The following is a 22,953-nucleotide window of genomic DNA, read 5'->3' as shown; positions in this document are numbered from 1 at the left end:
AGAAGCAGGCTCCCCTCTGAGCAGAGAGCCTGACGTGGGACTTGATCCCAGGACCCTGGGATCATGACCTGAGCTGAAGGCAGACGCTTAATGGACTGAGCCACCCAGGCACCCTTCCATTATTCTTTTCCATCACTTATTTGTTCCTCAGCTTCTTCTATACTTGTGGTCATTACATTCAGCCTGTTTCAAATCTCAGTTATTGTATTTTTCATTCCTGACTGTTTTTTAATTCTTTTTTCTCTGTGGTAAGAGTCTCCCTGATGTCTTCTATGCTTTTCTCAAGCCCAGTGTGTATTCTTATGATTGTTGCTTTAAATTCTCCATCAGGCATATTTCTTATATCTGTTTTGATTTATCTCTGGCCATGACCTTTTCTTGTGTTTTCTTTTGGGATGAATTCCTCTGTTCTGGCATTTTGTTTAAATCACTGTCTCCTTCTCTATGTTAGAATATCCTGTTATGTTTCCTGCTCCTGAGAGTAATAGCTTTATGAAAGAGGTCATATTGTGTCCAGGGCCTGGCTCTTCAGGATTTGTTTGTGGTGTGTGCTGCATGCCCTCTGCTGCTGTGTTTTGGCTCCCTTACCTATTCGGGCCAGTTGTCTGCAGAGGCTTTCCTTGCCTGCATGGGCAGCATGTGGACCTTGGCCAGAATATGTTGAAAAAAAAAAAAAAAACGATGGTTAGATGCCATGAAGTAGGTGGGAATGCCTTCGTTGTATGTGTGTTATGGGGCCTCTTCCATCCTTGTCAAGGGGAATGCTAACCTCTCCTTTCATACAACACTGAAGATCTTTTTGAATGGTATTTGTTTGGGAATCTATGAATTTCATGAACTTGGATGTCCAATCCTCTTCCCAGATTTGAAATATTCTCAGGCATTATTTCTTTAAATATGTTTTCTATCTCCTTCTGTTTCTCTTTTCTTTCTGGGACTCCAATTATTTGCTCATTACTTCATTTGATTATAGCCCATAGTTTATGTAGGCTTTCTTCATTTTTTTGATTGTTTTTTTCTTTGTTCTGTGACTGGGTTATCTTAAGGGCCTGTCTTCTACTTTATCGTTTTTTTCTTCTGCTTGATCCATTCTAGGGTTGATCCTCTCTACTGAATTTTTCATTTAATTCACTGTATTTTTCAGTTTTAGAATTTCTGTTTGGTGTTTATTTTTTGTGATTTCTATCTCTGTTGAATTCTCATTTTGTTCATGTGTTGTTTACTGGATTTTCTTGCATTGTCCTTCTGTGTTTTCTTGTAGCTCATTGAGTTTCCTTAAAACAACAATTTTGAATTCTTTTCAGGTAAATTGAAGATCTCCATGTCATTGTGGTCAATTACTGGAAGATTATTGTGATCCTTTATTGGTGTTATGTTTCCTTGATTTTACATGTTCCTTGAAGTCTTACATTGCTATCCTTGCATTTGAAGATTTTTTAAAATTTTTTTTATTTATTTCAGAGAGAGAGAATGAGAGACAGAGAGCACAAGAGGGAAGAGGGCAGAGGGAGAAGCAGACCCCTTGCTGAGCAGGGAGCCCGATGTGGGACTCGATCCCGGGACTCCAGGATCATGACCTGAGCCGAAGGCAGTCGCTTAACCAACTGAGCCACCCAGGCGCCCCCTATCCTTGCATTTGAAGTAGTGGTCACCTCCTTCATTTTTTATTGACTGACTTCCTGAGAGAAATACCTTCTGTCAGTCTTGTCAGAGATCCTGAGACCTTCTATGGATACAGCTCATCCACACTTTTTGCTCCCTCTTGTGGCAGGATTCTTAAACTTGTACGCCTTCTCTCAGTTTTGCAATGCACCAGTCCAAGTTCTGGTTGCTTCCCTTTTGTTTTCCCATGGGTGGTGCTAAATGCCCAAATTTGCCTGCAGATTTGGGTCAGCTTTCTGCTTACTAGCTATCTGCCAAAACTCAGTCTTGCTGCCATTTGGAGTATCCAAATGGTGCCAGCCACAAAGTGTGTGAGTGTGGCACATAGAATGCTGGAGTGCTCATGGAGGGATCTGCTCACTAGAAGTCACAAAGGGCACATTGATGGGCTTCCTGATGGAATCCATGATGTGGTTAGTAGAATCTTTGTCCCTTTGATACCTTCCAAGCCCTGGCTGCTGTTCTCTTAGCCACTCACCACCCTCCAGTTGTCCAGCTCATAATTCAGTACTCTAGGTGGAGTGAGAGAGAAATAGGCCTCTTTGGCAGTGTCCTGCACAGTGGTGAAAGCTGGACACTTATTCACCCACTTTCACTTTATCTTACAGGAGAAATCATGGGTCAAGGAGGGCACTCTTGGCATTGAACTGGGCCACCTTGGGTGAGGAGTGATGCTAATAGGTAAACTGAAGGGACTTCATTTTAGAAAAATTCTATTTCTTCTGTTTCTCTGCTAAGTCCCTTTATTCATGTTCTATATTTTGCATCTGAGTAAACCAAAGAATCTATGTTCCCACTCCAAGAGGAGACAAGAAAATTAATCATTCTCCAATTTTTGTCCTAGACCCCAATTACCTCATAATATCTAAGAAGGACCAGATCCCAAACATGTTCCAGGACATTAGCTTTGAACAAACCATAGTCAAAACTGGCATCAACACCCACTACTTTTGGTGATTCATGGAATAACACTTATTGTTTACCTGACACTCACCTTTGATTGGACCTTACCCTGGATTCCTGACAGAACATGTATCCTGGACCTCTTTCCAATATAAACCCCTAACCCCAAGTGATGGGGAAACTCACATTTCCTTTTCTGAGTCTCCCAGACACTTTGTCTGCTATATGCAATCACTTATGCTAGTCAATAAACTGCTCTCACTTCCTCCTAGCTTGTGTTTGATTTCTATCATGCACAAAACCAAGGCTCATCTTGGCTGGTCCTGTGAGACCCCCTCTTGGTCCTCAGATGTGTCCTGCCTATGTCAATGCAGGTAAAGTCAAACTGTTCCTCTTATCCTCTTCAACGCATCAAATGTCTGTTTTTCTTTTTTCTCCAACAGTGTGCTAGAACTTCTCTGCCGGACTCCTGGACTTCCACAGTCTCTCTCATCTGTGGATGATTGTACAACTCTCTTCTCCAGAGGTTTGCAGACCATGGTCTAGAGGGCCTGTGCCAGTTCACAGTACATTTCAGGGTCCAAAGCTGGGACTGAGGTCTGTATGCCTGTTACCTGACATATGGGTGGGTACAACTCTTCTTGAGCCATCTGGCATATGGTGCTGGATCTCACAGGTCCTACAAAGGTACTTTTGTCCACGAATTGATGCCAAATTGCTGTTGTTGAAGGGGGTATACAAAAGAGGGACATCTTATTCAGCCATCATCCTGATGTCACTCCCAGATCCTTCCCTTTAAATTACTTCGATGGACTTTCTTTAATCCTAGATGACTTCTTTGTGTCTCTCTTTATTTTTAAAAAATATTTTATTTATTTATTTGACAGAGAGACACAGTGAGAGGGAACACAAGCAGGGGGAGTGGGAGAGGGAGAAGCAGGCTTCCCGCCGAGCAGGGAGCCCGATGTGGGGCTCAATCCCAGGACCCTGGGATCATGACCTGAGTTGAAGGCAGACGCTTAACGACTGAGCCACCCAGGCGCCCCTGTGTCTCTCTTTAAAGAACGACAGCTTCAACTGCTTGGTTTCTTACTTGGCCAAAAGGCTCTTGGATGTTTTACCAATACCACTAGCCACAGTGGTAAAAGGGAGGAATAAAAACATTAGCTTATGTCATATCTGCACTAGACATTAAGGTAATTGAATGATTCACTACGAGAATCAAAGATTTAGAACTACTTAAGATCTCTGATACCATCTTACTTAATTTTCACATTTGACTTATGAGAAAAAGAGGGGAAAGTATTCTCCTGGGTCTTCTGTCTCCAACCCAGGGCCCTTTTCATTATATTGCTTATATTTATCAAATACACACATGACAAGTATCTGGCTTCCATCTTGAAAAAGGAAAACCTTGAGTGCCTGGGTGGCTCAGTTGGTTAAGTGACTGCCTTCGGCTCAGGTCATGATCCTGGAGTCCCGGGATCGAGTCCCGCATCAGGCTCCCTGCTCGGCGGGGAGTCTGCTTCTCCCTCTGACCCTCCCCCCTCTCATGTGCTCTCTCTCTCATTCTCTCTGTCTCAAATAAATAAATAAAATCTTTAAAAAAAAAAAAGAAAAAGGAAAACCTTGGTTTTGGCACTGCTTTACCTAGGGGCTCCCACTGGGAACTTGCCCTATATTCTGGGATTTCCCTTTCCTCTCATCATTCATTAATATGTCCTTACCATGGGATCAGCTTTTCAGGGCTCTATTTGCTGATTTTTCCAGGTGGAAAAGGTGTGTTAACAGTGCACCCTGTATTTATAATTGGTCTTCTGGCAGCAGTACCCTAAACTAGAAGAATGGTTAGTAGTATAAACTTCAGGCACTGTGACAGATCAGCAAGAGGGATATTTAGGGATAATGCTATCTTCTAATGGTTCTCAAATCATACTATGTGAGTGGTCTCATACTATGTGAGTTTTTACATCCAGGGCCAGAACTTATGAGGTAAAATAAAAAGATCTTTACAGTTGATAGTGATATCATTCTCCAACCTTACCAGCCTTTCTCTCTCTTTAAATCTAGAGGCACATGAAGAATGAAAAATGATGCAGACTGTTCATCATATCTTGGGATGCCTCATGGACTTGTAGTTAAGTCACTTGATCTCAAATACCTTGCTTTCCTCAGCGTGGTCTGATGGAAAAGACCACTGGACTAGATGTTAGGAAACCTGGACTCTATTAATACTTCATTCATTAACTGATGTCATCACATTGGGTTCAAAACCTGACCCTCTTTAGGCCTGTTTTCTTACCTGCAAAATGAGGAAATTGGACAAGATAAGTGGTTATCAACCTTCTGTGAATCAGAATCACCTCACTTTAAAATACAGGTGAAACAATACAAATGCCTGATGACTACTTTCAAGAGATTCTAATTTTGGGGGGTGGGCTTAAGCATTGATATTTATTGTATTTACCAAGTAAATCTAAAAAGCTGAGGTTGAGAACCACTGCACTATATGTGATTCTGAGTTGACTCTCTCTCTCTCTCAAAAAAAGAAGTCATAAAGATAAGCGAAATATGTTCCAAAGTATTTCTAAAAGAAACACTAGGAACAGATTGTAAGGCAGAGGATAGAGCGAAAACAATGTGTGTATTATTTCAGTGGTGCTCCATTTTCCCTTCCTGTTTTCTATGTGTCACACAACTTTCCTCACCTTCATTAAAATCTTCAACTCACCTTGTATGTAATATTTCATTTTCTAAACTCTGTAACTCTACTTTCCATATTGGCAAAATGGTAGATCTCTAAAACTTGAAAGTTAGGAGCAGAGCAGACTCTAGAGATAAAGTAGGGGAGGGGGTCAGCTCACCTCTCAACAGCTTGCAGAATATTGCCACTTATGGCTCAGCATTTCCAGTCTCAGTCAGCCTTTCTTAAAATCCATTACAATCTCTCTTAGGTTCTAGATTCTATGCCAGACCGTGAAAGAGATCCAAGATCTCTGTGTAATATAAAGTAATAGGTATGAATTGACACATAATTTTATGAGTATGTACACATTGTGAAAATGCACAGAAATTTCCCAGTTTTCTTTTTTTCCCTTCAGGCTTTCTTGCTTCTGCTGTGTACTGGCCCAGGATAAAAAACCAAAATGGAATGCTGGAGGCAAGGGAAACAAAAACAAAAATGAACTATTGGAACTTTTTCAAGATAAAAAGCTTCTTCACAGTGAAGGATAACAATCAGCAAAACTAAAAGGCAACCTGTAGAATGGGAAAAGATATTTGCAAGTGAAATATCTGATAAAGGGTTAGTATCCAAAATCTATAAAGAACTTATCAAACTCAACACAAAAAAACAAATAATCCAGTTAAGAAATGGGCAGAAGACATGAATACAGATTTTTCCAAAGAAGACATTCAGATAACTAAGAGACACATGAAAAGATGCTGAACATTATTCATCATCAGAGAAGTACAAATCAAAACCATGATGACATACTACTACACACCTGTCAAAGAGGTTAAAATTGCCAATACAAGAAACAACAGGTGTTGGCAAGGATGCAGAGAAAGGGAACCCTCTTACACTGTTGGTGGGAATGCAAACTGGTGCAGCCACTCTGGGATACAGTATGGAGGTTCCTCAAAAAATTAAAAATATAACTACCCTACTATCCAGCAACTGCACTAATAGGTATTTACCCAAAGGATACAAAAACACTGATTCAAAGGGGCACATGCACCCCAATGTTTATTGCAGAATTATCAACAATAGCCAAACTATGGAAAGAGGCCAAACATCCATCAACTGATGAATGGATAAAGAAGATGTGGTGTATGTATATAGATAGATAGATAGATAGATAGATAGATAGATAGATAGATAGATATAATGGAATATTACTCAGCCACGAAAAAGAATGAAATCTTGCCATTTGCAATGCCAAAGATGGAGCTAGAGTGTATTATGCTAAGAGAAATAAGTCAGTCAGAGAAAGACAAATACCATATGATTTCACCCATATGTGTAATTTAAGAAAGAAAAGAGAAGAACATAGGGGAAAGAATGAAAAAAAAAAAAGAGAGGGAGGCAAACCATAAAAGAAACTTTTTAAAGACTATTTATATATTTGAGAGGAAGGGAGGGGGGAAGGGGCAGAGGGAAAGGGAAAGAAAGAATCTCAAGCAGGCTTCATGCTGAGCATGGAGACCATCGTAGGGTTCCATCTCATGACCTTGAGATCATGTCTTGAGCCAAAACCACCACCCAGGCACCCCAAGAAACTCTTAACTATAGAGAACTAACTGAAGGTTGTTGGAGGATGGGGGAAGGTTGTTGGGGGGGGTGATGGGTATTAAGGAGATCACTTGTTATGATGAGCACTGGGTGTTGTATGTAAGTGATGAATCACTGAATTCTACTTCTGAAACCAATATTGCACTATATGTTAAATAACTAGAATTTAAATAAAAATTTAAAAATTAAAAAAGGTAAATCAACACTAACATGAGCCTTACCCTATCTCATCTGAATTTCTGTTGTGTCAATTTTAGAGCCCAAGGAGGCTGAAACAAGTCTGAAATTTGCTTGCAAAGATGTTAGGTGAATAGAGATAAGTAAGGGAGAGCAAAGCAGCTGACTGGCCAATTAGAGGTTGCATAATTTTTTTTAAAGATCTTATTTATTTTAGAGAGAGAAAGAGAGGATGAGTGGGGGAAGGAGCAGAGGAGGAGAGACAGGGAGGGAGAAAGAATCTCCAGCACACTTGGAGCTGGGTGTGGAACCTGACACAGGGCTTGATCTCACAACCCTGAGATCATGACCTGAGCCAAAACCAAGAGTTGGACGCTCAACCAACTGAGCCACCCAGGTGTGCCTTTTTTTTTTTAAGATTTTATTTATATATTTATTTGAGAGAGAGAGTGAGCGAGCGAGTGGGGCGGGGGGGGGGAGGGGTAAGAGGGAGAGAAAGAATCCCAAGCAGACTCTGCACTGAATGCAAAGCCTGACATGGGGCTCGATATCATGACCCATAGATCATGACCTGAGCTGAAACCACGAGCTGGATGTTCAACTGACTGAGCCACCCAGGTGCCCCAGGGTTGCATTAACTTTTTGACCCTGGGAAAGTGGCTTCACCATTCTAGTGTTTAGGGTTTTTTTGCTTGTAGAATGAGAGAGTGGGACTAGAGGATCTCTAAGGTTCCTCCTGGCTATAATACTCTAATTTCCATCATAAAGATAACCAGGATATTTCTGCCTTGTAAAAACCAGAGCTTCAGAATAGGGAAGGTAGCAAGGATTGAGAGCAGGAAATTCAGAACAGGTACACCAAGGTGAGGTCAACATTAGTAGGAAGATCATGATTGTGGTGTGTGATCTTGGGTAAATCACTTTTCCTTTCAGGACTGATTTCCTCATCTTGATTTTTATTTTTATTTTTATTTTTTTTAAGTTTTCATTTAAATTCCAGTTAGGTAAAATACAGTGTAATATTAGATTCAGGTGTACAATATAGTGATCCAACACTTCCATATAAGGCCTGGTGCGCATCACAAGTGCACTCCTTAATCCCCATCACCTATTTAACCTATCCCCCCACCACTTCTTTTCCGGTAACCATCAGTTTATTCTTTACAGTTAAGAGTCTTCCTTCCTTCCTTCCTTCCTTCCTTCCTTCCTTCCTTCCTTCCTTCCTTCCTTCCTTCCTTTCTTTCTTTCTTTCTTTCTTTCTTTCTTTCTTTCTTTCTTTCATAGGCTCCATGCCCAGTGTGGAGCCCAATGCAGGGCTTGAACTCATGAACCTGAGATCAAGACCTGAGCCGAAATCAAAAGCCAGACACTTAACCAACTGCGCCATCCAGGCACCGCAAGAGTCTGTTTCTTTGTCTCTCTCTCCCTATTTTTTTTGCTTTCCTCATTTGTTCAGTTTCTTAAATTGCACATATGATTGAAATCATATGGTATTTGTCTTTCTCTGACTTACTGCATTTGGGAAAATACTCTCTAGCTCTATCTGTCTTGTTGCAAATGACAAGATTTCATTCTTTTTTATGATTGTGAGATATATCTGTCGAGGGACACATAGGCTGTTTGCATGATTTGGCTATTGTAGAAATGCTGCTATAAACATTGGGGTGCATGTGTCCTTTTGAATTAGTATTTTTGTATTCCTTGGGTAAGTGCCTAGTAGCACAAATGCTAGATATCAGGGTAGTTCTAATTTTAACTTTTTGAGGAACCTCCATATTGTTTTCCACAGTAGCCACACAGTTTGCATTCCCACCAACAGTGCAAGAGGCTTCCCCTGTCTCTGCATCTTTGTCAACACTTGTTTCCTGTGCTGTTGATTTTCGCTATTCTGAGAGTTATGAGATGATATCTCATTGTAGTTTTGATTTGTATTTGCCTGATGATGAGTGATGTTGAGCATCTTTTCATGTGTCTGTTAGCCATCTGAATGTTTTTGGAAAAATGTTTATTCATGTCTTCTGCCCATTTTTAATTGGATTATTCCCTTTTTGGATGTTGTTTTATAAATTCTTTATATATCTTGGATACTAACCTTTTATCAGATATGGCATTTGCAATTATCTTCTCCCATTCCATAGGTTGTCTTTTAGTTTTGTTGTTTCCTTCACCGTGCAGAAACCTTTCATTTTGGTGAAGTCCCAATAGTTTACTTCTGCTTTTGTTTCCCTTGCTTTGGGGCACCTATCTAGAAAGAAGTTGGTATGGCCAAAGTCAAAGAGGTTATTGCTGGGCGCCTGGGTGGCTCAGTTGGTTAAGCGATTGCCTTTGGCTCAGGTCATGATCCTGGAGTCCCGGGATCGAGTCCCACGTCGGGCTCCCTGCTCAGCAGGGAGTCTGCTTCTCTCTCTGACCCTCCCCCCTCTCACGCTTTATCTCATTCTCTCTCTCAAATAAATAAATAAAATCTTTACAAAAAAAAAAAGAGGTTATTGCTTTGTTCTCCTCTGGGATTTTTGTAGTTCCAGGTCTCATATTTAGGTCTTTCATCCATTTTGAATTTATTTTGGTGTAGGGGGTAAGAAAGTCCAGTTTCATTCTTTTGCACGTTGCAGTCCAATTATCCCAACACCACTTGTTGAAAAAACTGTCTCTTTCCCACTGGATATTCTTTCCTCCTTTGTCAAAGATTACTTGACCATATAGTTTTTTGTTGTTGTTGTTTGTTGTTTGTTTGTTTGTTTGCTTGTTTTGAGAGGGAGAGAGAGTCGAGAGAGGGGGAGGAAGTATGAGAGGGAGATGGAGAGAGAGGGATTCTCAAGCAGTTTCCACACCCAGCATTGAGCCTGATGTGAGGCTCATCCCACAACCTTAGATCATGACCTGAGCCAAATCTAAGAATCGGCTGCTCAAATGAATGACTCACCCAGGCGCCCCTAGTCGTGGATTTATTTTTTCATTTTCTATTCTGTTCTCTTGACCTATGTTTCTATTTTTGTGCCAGTACCATACAGCTTTCTAATATAACTTGATGTCCAGAATTGTGATGCTTCCAGCTTTTCTTTTTTATCCAAGGTTGCTTGGCTATTCAGGGTCTTTTTAGGATTGTTTGTTCTAGCTCCATGAAAAATGCTGCTGGTGTTTTGATAGGGAATGCATTAAATGTGTACATTGCTTTGGGTAGTATAGATATTTTGACAATATTTGTTCTTCCAATCCATGAGCATGGATTGTCTTTCCATTTCTTTGTATCATCTTCAGTTTCTTTCATCAGTGTTTTATGGTTTTCAGAGTACAGTTGTTTCACCTCTTTGGTTAGGTTTACTCCTAGGTATATTATTGTTTTTGCTGCAATTGTAAATGGGATTGATTCCTTAATTTCTCTTTCTGTTACTTCATTATTGGTGTATAGAAATGAAACAGATTTCTGTATGTTGACTGTATATTCTATGACTTTCCTGAATTCGTTTATCAATTCTAGCATTTTTTTTTTTTGGTGGAATCTTTTGGATTTTTTATATAGAGGGTTATATCCTCTGGAAATAGTGAAAATTTGACTTCTTCCTTGCCTATTTGGATGCCTTTTATTTCTTTTTGTTGTCTAATTGCTGTGGCTAGGACTTCCAATACTATGTTAAATAACAGTGGTGAGTGTGGACATCCTTGTCTTGTTCTTGACCATAGAGGATATTGGCTGTGGGTTTTCCCATATATGGCCTTTATTATGTTGAGGAATGTTCCCTGTAAACCTACTTTGTTGAGGATTTTTCATCCAGAATGGGGCACCTGAGTGGCTTGGTCGGTTGGGTGGCTGCCTTTGGCTCGGGTCGTGTGGTCCTGGGGTCCTGGGATCGAGCCCCGTGTTGGGCTCCATGCTCAGTGAGGTGTCTGCTTTTCCCTCTGCCTCTGCTCCTCCCACTTGTGCTCTCTCTCTCAAATAAATGGATGGAATCTTTCTTGTTTTTTAAGAATGGATGTTGTAATTTGGCAAACCCTTTTTCTTTTTTTAAAAAAATTTCCTACATACGAGTATTTTTTAATATTTCAAGTTTTTACTTAAATTCTAGTTAACATATAGTGTAATGGTAGATTCAAGAGTAGAATTTAGTGATTCATCACCTGCATATAACACCCAGTGCTCATCACAAGTCCCCTCCTTAATACGCATCACCCATTTAGCTCATAGCCCTGCCCACCTCCCCTCCAGCAACCCTCAGTTTTTTCTTTATAGTTAAGAGTCTCTTTTATGGTTTGCCTCCCTCTCTTTTTTTTCCATTCTTTCCCCTATGTTCATCTTTTTTTTTGTTTCTTAGATTGCACATATGAGTGAAATCATATGGTATTTGTCTTTCTCTGACTGACTTAACTTTGCTTACCATAATACACTCTAGCTCCATCCATGTCATTGTAAATGGCAAGATTTCATTCTTTTTGGTGGCTAAGTAATATTCCTTTGTATATACATACCACATCTTGTTTATCAATTCATCAGTTGATGGATGTTTGGGCTCTTACCATTATTTGGTTATTGTTAATAATGCTGCTGTAAACACTGGGATACATGTGCCCCTTTGAATCAGTATTTTTTTTATCCTTAGTGTAAATACCTAGTAGTGCATTTACTGGGTCATAGGGTAGCTCTATTTTTACTTTCTGAGGCACCTCCATACATATCCCAGAGAGGCTGAACCAGTTTGCATTCTCACCAACAGTGTAAGAGGGTCCCCCTTTCTCTGCATCCTTGCCAACACCTGCTATTTTAGCCATTCTGACAGGTGTGAGGTGCTATGTCATCGTGGTTTTGATTTGCATTTCCCTAATGATAGTGATGTTGAGCATCTTTTCATGTGTCTGTTGTCCATCTGGATGTCTTCTTTGGAGAAATATCTACTCATGTCTTCCTTCCATTTCTTAACTGGATTATTTGTTTTGGGGGTGTTAAGTTTAATGAGTTCTTTATAGATTTTGGATGCTAACCCTTTATCAGATATTTCATTTGCAAATACCTTCTCCCTTTCTGTAGGCTGTTTTGTTGACTGTTCTCTTTGCTGTGCAGAAGGTTTTATCTTGATGAAGTCCCAATAGTTTATTTTTGCTTTTGTTTCCCTTTCCTCAGGAGACATGTTACTGAAGTTAGTACAGCCCATGTCAAAGAGGTTGCTACCTGCATTCTCCTCTAGAACTTTGATGGTTTCCTGTCTCACATTTAGGTCTTTCATCCATTTTGAATTTATTTTTGTGTATGATGTAAGAAAGCGGTCCAGTTTCATTCTTCTGCATATTGCAGTCCAGTTTTCCCAGCAGCATTTGTTGAAGAGACTGTTGAAGAGAGAATTGGATATTCTCTCTGCTTTGTCAAAGATTAGGTGACCATATAGTTGTGGGCCCATTTCTGGGTTTTTCATTCTGTTCATTAGTCTATGTGTCTGTTTTTGTGCCAATACCATACTGTTTTGATGATCACAGCTTTGTAATATAGCTTCAAATCCAGAATTGTGATGCTCCCAGCTTTCCTTTTCTTCTTCAAGATTCTTTGGCTATTTGGGTTCTTTTGTCATTCCATACAAATTTTAGGATTGTTTATTCTAGCTCTGTGAGAAATGCGGGTGGTATTTTGATAAGGATTGTATTAAATATGTAGATTGCTTTGGGTATTATAAACATTTTAACAACATTTATTCTGCCAATCCATGAGCATGGAATGTTTTTCCATTACTTTGTGTGATCTTCAATTTCTTTCACAAGTATTCTACAGTTTTCAGAGTACAAATATTTTACCTCCTTTGCTAGGTTTATTCCTATGTACCTAATGGTTTTTGGTACAATTGTTAATGGGATTGATTCTTTGACTTCTCTTTCTGCTGCTTCATTATTTGCTTGTAGAAATGCCATAGATTTCTGCCCATTTGTTTTGTATCATGCAAATTCACTGAATTTGTGTGCTAGTTCTAACAATTTTTTGGTGGAGTCTTTTGGGTTTTCTACATAGAGTATTATGTCATGTGCGAATAGTAAAAGTTTGACTTCTTCCTTGCCAATTTGGATACCTTTTTTTTCTTTTTGTTGTCTGATTGCTGAGGGTAGGACTTCCAGTAGTATGTTAAATAATAATGGTGAGCATAGACGTCCCTACCTTGTTCCTGATCCTAGAGGAAAAGCTCTCAGGTTTTCCCCATTGAGGATATTAGCTGTGGGTCTTTCTATGTGGCCTTTATGATGTTGAGGTATATACCCTCTATTCCTACTTTGTTGAGGGTCTTTCATCAATAATGGATGGTGTACTTTGTCAGTGCTTTTTCTGCATCTGTTGAGAGGATCAGTATTTGTTCTTCCAATCCATGAGTATGAAACGTTTTTTTCCATTTCTTTGTGTGTTCCTCAATTTCTTTCATAACTGTTCTATAGTTTTCTGAGTACGGATCTTTTGCTTCTTTGGTTAGGTTTATTCCTAGGTATCTTATGGTTTTTGGTGCAATTGTAAATAGGATCGATTCCTTAATTTTTCTTGCTTCAGCCACATTGTTAGTGTATAGAAATGCAACTGATTTCTGTGCATTGATTTTATGTCCTGCCAAGTTGCTGAATTCTTGTATGAGTTCTAGCAATTTTGGGGTGGAGTCTTTTGGGTTTTCCATATACAGTATCATGTCATCTGTGAAGAGTGAGAGTTTGACTTCTTTGCCCATTCAGAAGATTTTATTTCTTTTTGTTGTTTGATTGCTGAGGCTAGGACTTCTAGTACTATGTTGAACAACAGTGGTGAGAGAGGGCATCCCTGCCATGTTCCTGACCTTAGGGGAAAGCTCTCAGTTTTTCCCCATTGGGAATTAATTTGCTGTGGGCTTTTCATAGATGGCTTTTATGATATTAAGGTATGTTCCCTCTGTCCCTACAATGTGAAGAGTTTTAATCAAGAGAGGATGTTGTACTTTGTCAAATGCTTTTTCTGCATCAATTGAGAAGATCATATGGTTCTTGTCTTTTCTTTTATTAATGTGATCTATCATGTTGATTGATCTGTGATTGTTGAACCACCCTTGCAGCCCAGGAATAAATCCCACCTGGTCGTGGAGAATAATCTTTTAATGTACTGTTGGATCCTATTGGCTAGTATCTTGGTGAGTATTTCAGCATCCATGTTCATCAGGGATATTGGTCTGTAATTCTACTTTTTGATGGGGTCTTTTTCTGGTTTGGGGATCAAGGTAATGTTGGCTTCATAGAACGAGTTTGGAAGTTTTCCTTCCATTTCTATTTTTTGAAAAAGCTTCAAAAGAATAGATATTCTTTCTTTTTTAAATGTTTGGTAGAATTCCCCTGGGAAGCCATTTGGCCCTGGACTCTTGTTTTTTGGACGATTTTTGATTACTGCTTCAATTTCCTTGCTGGTTATTGGTCTGTTCAGATTTTCTATCTTTTCCTATTTCAGTCTTGGTAGTTTATAAATTTCCAAGAATGCATCCATTTCTTCCAGACTGGCCTAATTGTTGGCATATAGTTGCTCAGAGTATGTTCTTAAAATTATCTGTATTTCCTTGGTGTTGATCATGATCTCTCCCCTTTCATTCATGATTTTATTAATTTAGGTCCTTTCTCTTTTCTTTTGGATAAGTCTGGCCAGAAGTTTATTGATCTTATTAATTCTTTCAAAGAACCAGCTTCTAGTTTCGTTTATCTGTTCTGTTCTGGTTTCTATTTCATTGATTTCTGCTCTAATCTTTATTCTTTCTCTTCTGCTTGGTTTAGGCTTTATTTGCTGTTGTTTTTCCAGGTGTAAGGTTCGTTTGTGTATTGGGGATTTTTAAAATTTTTCGAGAGAGGCTTGTATTGCTGTGTACTTCCCTATTAGGACCACTTTTGCTACATCCCAGAGGTTTTGAACGGATGTGTTTTCATTCTCATTAGTTTCCATGAATTTTTTAAAAAAAGACTTTATTTATTTATTTGTCAGAAAGAGAGAGTGAGAAAGAGAGGGGGAGAGAGAGATTGGCTGAGCACAAGCAGGGGGTGGGGATCAGCAGGCAGAGGGAGAAGCAGGCTCCCTTCTGAGCAAGGAGCTTGATTTGGGACTCAGTTTCAGGACCCTGGGATCATGATCTGAGCTGAGGGCAGACGCTTAGCCAACTGAGCCACCCAGGTGTCCCGGTTTCCATGACTTTTTTTTCTTTAATTTCCTGGCTGACCATTCGTTCTTTAGCAGGATACTTTTTAACCTCCAAGTATTTGAGTTCCTTCTGAATTTCCTATTGTGATTGAGTTCCAGTTTCAAAGAATTGTGGTCTGAAAATATTCAGGGAATAATCTCAATATTTTGGTATCGGTTGAGACCTGGTTTGTGACCCAGTAGGTGGTCTATTTTGGAGAAAGTTCCGTGTGCACTTGAGAAGAATGAGTATTCTGTTGTTTTAGCATGGAATGTTCTGTATATATCTGTTAAGTCCATCTAGTCCAGTGTGTCATTCAAAGCTCTTGTTTCTTTGTTGATCTTCTGCTTAGATGATCTGTCCATTGCTGTGAGTGGGGTGTTGAAGTCCCCTACTATTAATGTATTTTTATCAATATGTTTCTTTACTTTGGTTATTAATTTGTTTATATAATTGGCTGCTCCCATGATGGGGGCATAAATATTTACAATTGTTAGATCTTCTTGTTGGATAGACCCTTTAAGTATGATATAGTGTCCCTCTCCATCTCTTACTACAGTGTTTGGTTTAAAATCTAATTTGTCTGATATGAGGATTGCTACGCCAACTTTCTTTTGAGGTCCGTTAACATGGTAAGTGGTTCTCCACCCCCTCACTTTCAGTCTGGAGGTGTCTTTAGGTCTAAAATGAGTCTCTTGTAGACAGCATATGGATGGTTCTTGCTTTTTTTTTTTTTTTTATCCAAACTGATACCCTGTGTCTTTTGGTTGGAGCATTTAGCTCATTTACATTCAGAGTTAACTATTGAAACATATGAATTTAGTGCCATTGTATTGCTTGTAGAGTCCCTGTTTTTGTAGATTGACTTTGTTACTTTTGGTCTATGTTACTCTTGGGGTCTCTCTTTGCTTACAGTATCCTCCTCAATTTTTCTTGCAGGGCTGGCTTGGTGGTCACATAGTCTTTCAGTTTCTGTCTGTCCTGGAAACTATTTATCTCTGCTTCCATTCTGAATGACAGCCTTGCTGGATAAAGTATTCTTGGCTGCATGTTCTTCTCATTTAGTAACTTCAATATATCTTGCCACCCCTTTCTGGCCTGCAAGGTTTCTGTGGATAGGTCTCATGTTATTCTGATGTTGCTTCCTCTGTACATAAGGAACCTCCTCTCCCTAGATGTTCTCAGGCTAGTTTCTCTTTCTCTAAGATTTGCAAGCTTCACTATTATAAGTTGGGGTGTTGATCTATTTTTATTGATATGGGGAGGGGTCCTCTCTGCCTCTTGGACATGAATGCTTATTTCCTTCACCAGATTAAGGAAGTTCTCAGCTATGGTTTGCTCAAATATACCTTCTAGCCCTCTTTCTATCTCTCCACCCCCTCAGGGGTCCCAATAATTCTGACATTGGTTCACCTGAAGGCATCATTAAATTCTCGAAGCCTTTCTTCTTGGGCTATTGGTTGTCTTTCTCTCTTTTCCTCTACTTCCTTTCCATCAGCCTGTACTCTCCTCTAGATCACTTATTCTCTCTTCTGCCTCATTGACCCTAGTTGTTAGAGCATCCAATTCAGACTGCATCTCATTCATAGCATTTTTAAGTTTGGCCCAGTTAGATTTCATTTCCGCCCTTAGAGATTCTGTACTGTCACTTTTGCTTTTTTCCAGCCTACCTATTAACTTTGTAATTGCTATCCTAAATTCCATCTCTGACATCTTACTTATATCCATATTGATTAGCTCTGTGGCAGAGAACATTGCCTCTGGTTCTTTCTTTTGTTGTGAATTCCTCTTTCTAGTTATTTTGCCCAGAGAAGGATGGGTGAGTGAATGAGCAGAGTCCAAAATATCAACCATGACCCAAACAAAATACACCCTAGAAAAATCTGAGGTGGTCAGAAGACCCAACAGAAAAGCAAACAAAACCAAAATGAAACAAAACAATAAAAAAAGGTAGGGGAGAGAGACTATAATCTCACAGGGTGGACAAAGCAGGGTGATCCACTTGTTCCTGATTGAATTTTGGTCTGTGTGTTAGAAGACACTACATCCCAAAATTGCAAAGAAAGCAAAACTTACATAGTTTATATAAGGGATATATATATATGTAATATATATTTTATATGTAATTTATATAATATATAAAAAATATATAATATATATAAAAATAAAAAATATATATAAAATATATATAAAATTGAATAGAGTGAAAAAAGGACTAAAATGAAGCCTATATCTATAAAATGTAGATGTAAAAAATAAGTTAAAAAACATCTTAGAAACATAATTTGGTAAAATAAGAATCTAGTTGAAATGGGAAAAAGGTAAAGAAAAAAAGAAATGGAATATTTTAGTCCGAAAGATAAACAAGTTGTGAGAAAACATCTGTAGCTCAACATCCTATTTTCCCCTGGTGTTGGAGTTTTACAGTCTTGTGGAATCCATAAAGTTGTAATCCGCCTGTTCTTCCAGTCTGTCTTCTGGGGGAGGGGCCTGCTGTGCTGCTTCTCAGGTGTCTTTGCCTAGGCGGATTTGCCCCAACCCTTTTAGGAAGATAGGCTCAGTGGAAGCTGGGCCTCTGTGTGGCTTTTGTTCCCTGGAGGCTTTCTGCACCTCCTCAGAGGATCAGAGCAAAAATGGCTGAGCCCAGATCTCTAGCCCAGAGCTGAGACATCGTGGACCCCCTCTTCAATAAACCCTCTGGGACAAACAGTTTTCACTTTTGTGTATGCCAAATTCTGCCGACTCTTGCAGTACGCACCCACTGCAATCCTTCCGTGGGGAGTCCCAGGGACCCGCCAGCGTTACTGCCCTTGGTGTGCCCTGGGACCATGAGTGGTTGCAGGCTCCTGCGTGCACCCTGCTCCACTGCTCCTGGGCCATGGATGGGTGCCCCCGTACTGTCCTTTCTGGGGCTGCTGCCACCCTGAGAGCTGTTGTCTTGTCATGGGCACAGCCATTTCACCCCTCCCAGGAAATGGTAAATAGCCTGTGCTTTCCAGTCCTTTTCAGGGTGCTCAGGCAAAGAGTGGACACCCGACTGGCCTGGCTCACGGTTTATGGCAGCCCAAGCTGAGAGTCCCTCCTGGGCTCGCTGACTATAACCAGTTTCATTGCTCCACTGCTTGGGTACTCTATCAGTTCAGGCACCCCCATTCTTTCTGTGTCTCCTGAGATCCTGAGACCACAATGACTCACTTAGAATTCTGCCCTTTTCATCTCCAGATGTCTCTCACTGGAGCAGTTTTCTAAGGGTTCCGATTTTATGCTCTGGTGTTATATTACTTTCCAGTGGCCAGCTTGCGGAGGCTTCCTCCCCCCTCCATTCATCTTCCAATATCTCCCTGAAAATTCACAACTCCGCACCTCCCACCTTGCAAAAAGCAATCGTTTTTCTACTTGCAGAGTTCCAGATATATTTTCTTAGATCTTAGGCTGAATTCATGGGTGTTCAGAATGGTTTGCTAGATATCCATCTAAATTCAAGGGACCAGATGAAATGAGGTCCCCTACTCTTCCGTCATCTTGCTGCACCTCTTGGGTCTGTTCAGGTTTTATATTTCTTCCTGTTTCAGTTTTGGTAGTTTATACATCTCTAGGAATGCATCCATTGCTTCCAGATTGCCTAATTTGTTGGCCTATGGTTGCTCATAACATGTTCTTATAATTGTTTGTATTTCTTTGGTGTTGGCTATGATCTCTCCTCTTTCATTCATTATTTTATTTATTTGGGTCCTTTTTCTTTTCTTTTTGAGAGGATCACATGGTTCTTATCTTTTCTTTATTAATGTGGTGTGTCACATTGATCTGTGAATATTGAACTACCCTTGCAGCCCAGGAATAAATCCCACTTCATCATGGTGAATGATTCTTTTAATGTATGTTGGATTCAAATTGCTAGTATTTTGTTGAGATTTTTTGCATCCATATTCATCAGGGATATTTGCCTGTAATTCTCCTTTTTAATGGGGTCTTTGTCTGGTTTTGGAATCAAGGTAATGCTAGCCTCATAGAATGAGTTTGGAAGTTTTTTCCTTCTATTTCTGTTGTTTGGAATACTTTGAGAAGAATAGGTATTAACTCTTCATTATTTTTATTTTTTAAAGTTTTTTTTTTAATTCTAGTTACTTAACATGTAGTGTAATATTGGTTTAAGGAGTAGAATTTAGTGATTTATCACTTACATATAACACCCAGTGCTCATCACAAGTGCCCTCCTTAATACCCATCACCCATTTAGCTCATCCCCCAAACACCTCCCTTCTAGCAACCCTCAGTTTGTTCTCTATATTTGAGACTCTTAGGTTTTGCATCCCTCTCTTTTTTCTCCCTTCCCCTATGTTCATCTGTTTTGTTTCTTAAGTTCCAATATGAGGGGAATCATATGGTATTACTCAGCAGAAAGAGAAATCAAAGAATCAATCCCATTATGTTTAGCATAATACACTCTAACTCCATTTACGTCATTGCAAAAGGCAAGATTTCATTCTTTTTGATGGCTGAGTAATATTTCATTGTAAATATATACCACATTTTCTCTATCCATTCATCAGTTGATGGATGTTTGGGCTCTTCCCATAATTTGGCTACTGTTGATAATGCTGCTGTAAACATCAAGGTGCATGTGCCCCTTGGAATCAGTATTTTTTTGTATCCTTATTATAAATACCAAGTAGTACAATTGCTGGGTCATAGGGTAGTTCTAATTTTACCTTTTGAGGAACCTCCATAGTGTTTTCCAGAGTGGTTGCACCAGTTTGCATTCCCACCAACAGTGTAAGAGGTTCCCCTTTCTCTGCATCCTTGTCAACACTTGTTGTTTCCTGTGTTGTTAATTTTAGCCATTCTGACAGGTGTGAGGTGGTATGTCATCGTGGTTTTGATTTGCATTTCCCTGATGATGAGTGATGTTGAGCATCTTTTCATGTGTCTGGTATTAACTCTTTAAATGTTTGATATAATTCTGGGTAGCCATCTGGCCCTGTACTTTCATTTGTTGAGATATTTTTGATTACTGATTAAATTTCTTTGCTGGTTATCAGTCTGTTCAAATTTTTCTCTCTTTCTGTTTCAGTTTTAGTAGTTTATATGTTTCTAGTAATTTCTCCATTTCTTCCACATTGCCCAATTTGTTGGCATATAATTTTCCATAATAGTCTCTTATAATGTTTTGCCTTTCTGTGGTGTTGGTTGTGATCTCTCCTCTCTCATTCATGATTTTATTTATTTGGGTCCTTTCTCTTTTCTTTTTGATAAGTGTGGCTAGGGGTTTATCAGTTTTATTAATTCCTTCAAAGAACCAGCTCTTAGTTTCGCTGATCTGTTCTACTGTTTTTGTTGTTGTTGTTTGTTTGTTTCTATATCATTTATTTCTGCTCTAATCTTTATTAATTCCCTGGCTGGCTTTAGGCTTCATTTGATGTTCCTTTTCTATCTCCTTTGGGTGTAATGTTACAGTGTGTATTTGAGACTTTTCTTGCTTCTTGAGGTAAGCCTGGACTGCAATATACTTCCCTCTCAGGATCATCTTTGTTGCATCCCAAAGGTTTTGGACTGTCATGTTTTCTTTTCTTTTTTTTTTTTTTAAGATTTTATTTATTTATTTGAGACAGAGAGAATGAGATACAGAGAGCATGAGAGGGAGGAGGGTCAGAGGGAGAAGTAGACTCCCCGCCGAGCAGGGAGCCCGATGCGGGATTCGATCCCAGGACTCCGGGATCATGACCTGAGCCGAAGGCAGTTGCTTAACCAACTGAGCCACCCAGGCACCCTGGACTGTCATGTTTTCATTTTCATTTGCTTCCATGTATTTTTTTAATTTCTTCTTTAATTTCCTGGTTAACCCATTCATTCTTTAATAGGATGTTCTTTAACCTTCATGTATTTGTCATCTTTCCAAAATTTTTCTTAATAATCTATCCATTGACGTCTGTTAATAGATTGTTAATCCATTGATGGGGTGTTAAAGGCCCCTCCTATTATTGGATTATTATCAATTAGTTCCTTTATGTTTGTTATTGTTTTATGTATTTGTATGTTCCCATGTTTGGTGCATACATATTTACAATTGTTATATCTTCTTGTTGGAGTGTCTCCTTTATGGTCATATAGTGCTTTTCTTTGTCTCTTTTTAGTCTTTGTTTTAAAGTCTAGTTTGTCTGATATAAGTATTCATACTCTGACTTTCTTTTGACATCCATTTGTATAAGAAATATTACTCCATCCCCTCACTTTAAGTCTATGGTTGTCTTTAGGTTTAATATAAGTCTCTGGTAGGCAGCATACAGGTGGGTCTTGATTTTTATCCATTCTGGTATCTTATGTCTTTTGACTGGAGCATTTAGTCCATTTACATTCAGTGTAATTATTGCCATGTATGTAGTGCCATTTTGTTACTTGTTTTTTGTTGTTGTTGTTGTTTCTGGAGATTTTTACTCTTTTTTTCTTGTCTTTGTCACTTTTGGCCTCTCCTTTGCACTCAGAGTCCCCTTTAGCATTTCTTGCAAGGTTGTTTTAGTGGTCATGAGCTCCTTTAGTTTTTATTTGCCTGGGAAACTCTTTATCTCCCCTTCTATTCTGTATGATATCTTGTTGGAGAGAGTATTCTTCGCTGTATATTTTTCCCATTTAGCACATTGAATATACCATGCCACTCTCTTCTGGCTTGTCAAATTTTTGTTGAGATGGGTCTTGTCTTAAGGACTTCTTTGGTCTTGCTGACTTTAATATTTTGTTCTTATCACTATATTTTGCAAATTTAATTACAATGTGTATTTGTGTTGGCCTGATTATGTTGATTATTGATATTACTATTATTTTAAAAGAGAGAGAGAGAGGCAGAGAGAATCCCAAGCAAGCCCCATAGCTAGTGCGTGAGCCTGATGTGGGACTCAGTCTCACAATCCTGAGATCATGACCTGAGTCAAAATCAAGAGATAGATGCTTAACAGAGCCACCCAGCACCTCCCACTCCCAATTTTGTTGATTTTGATGTGAGTTCTCAGTCTCTCCTGGATCTGGATGACTGTTTCCTTCCCCAGATTAGGGAAATTTTCAACTATGATTTCCTCAAATAAATTCTCTGCCCCCTTTTCTCTCTCTTCTTCTTCTGGGACTCCTATAATAAGAATGTTATTACATTTGATGGAGTCACTGAGTTACCTAAGTCTGTTCTTGTGTTGTATAATTGTTCTTTCTTTTGTTTAGCTTCATTTTTTCCATTATTTTGTCTTCTATGTCATAAATTCATTCTTCTGCTTTTTCCAGTCTACTGCTCATTGCTTCAAGCCTGTTTCCCATCTTGTTTATTGCATTCTTCATCTCTGATTCATTCTTTTTTAGCTCTTTTATCTGTGTAGTAAGCATCTCACTGATGTCTTCCATGCTTTTCTCAAGCCCAGTGAGTATCCCTATGATTGTTGCTTTAAGTATTCCATTAAGCATTTTAGTTATATCTTTTTCCCTTAGATCTCTGGCTGTGGCCTTATCTTGTTCTTTAAATTGGGATAAATTCCTCCATCTTGGCATTTTGTTCAAGTCTCTGTTTTTTTCTGGATGTCAGAAAAGCCAATTACGTCTCCTACTCCTGATAGGAAAGAAGAGGTCATGTCATGCCCAAGGCCTGGCACTTCAGAGAGTGTCTCCATTGGGTGCTGCATGTCCTCTGGTGTTGTGTTTTGGCTGCCCTATCCTTCAGGCCAGTTTTCTGTAGAGGCTCTCCTTGTCTGCAGTGGGCAGTGTTTGGTCCCTGGCCTGAGTATGGCAAGTTTTAACTGGGTA

General features: G+C 39.3%; 1 pseudogene; it reads right to left on the bottom strand.

Moving 5' to 3' along the window:
• Positions 1-673: 673 nt before the first annotated feature.
• LOC123851762 (U6atac minor spliceosomal RNA) lies at positions 674-788 on the bottom strand (annotated as a pseudogene).
• Positions 789-22,953: the final 22,165 nt, after the last annotated feature.

The sequence above is a fragment of the Mirounga angustirostris genome, unplaced genomic scaffold (assembly GCF_029215605.1).
Source record: "Mirounga angustirostris isolate CCGP_5_RB_7025 unplaced genomic scaffold, mMirAng1.0.hap1 SCAF_11, whole genome shotgun sequence".
NCBI classification, from domain to species: domain Eukaryota; kingdom Metazoa; phylum Chordata; class Mammalia; order Carnivora; family Phocidae; genus Mirounga; species Mirounga angustirostris.
The sequence above is the reverse complement of the archived record's forward strand: the minus strand, read 5'-3'. Positions and strand labels throughout refer to the sequence as shown.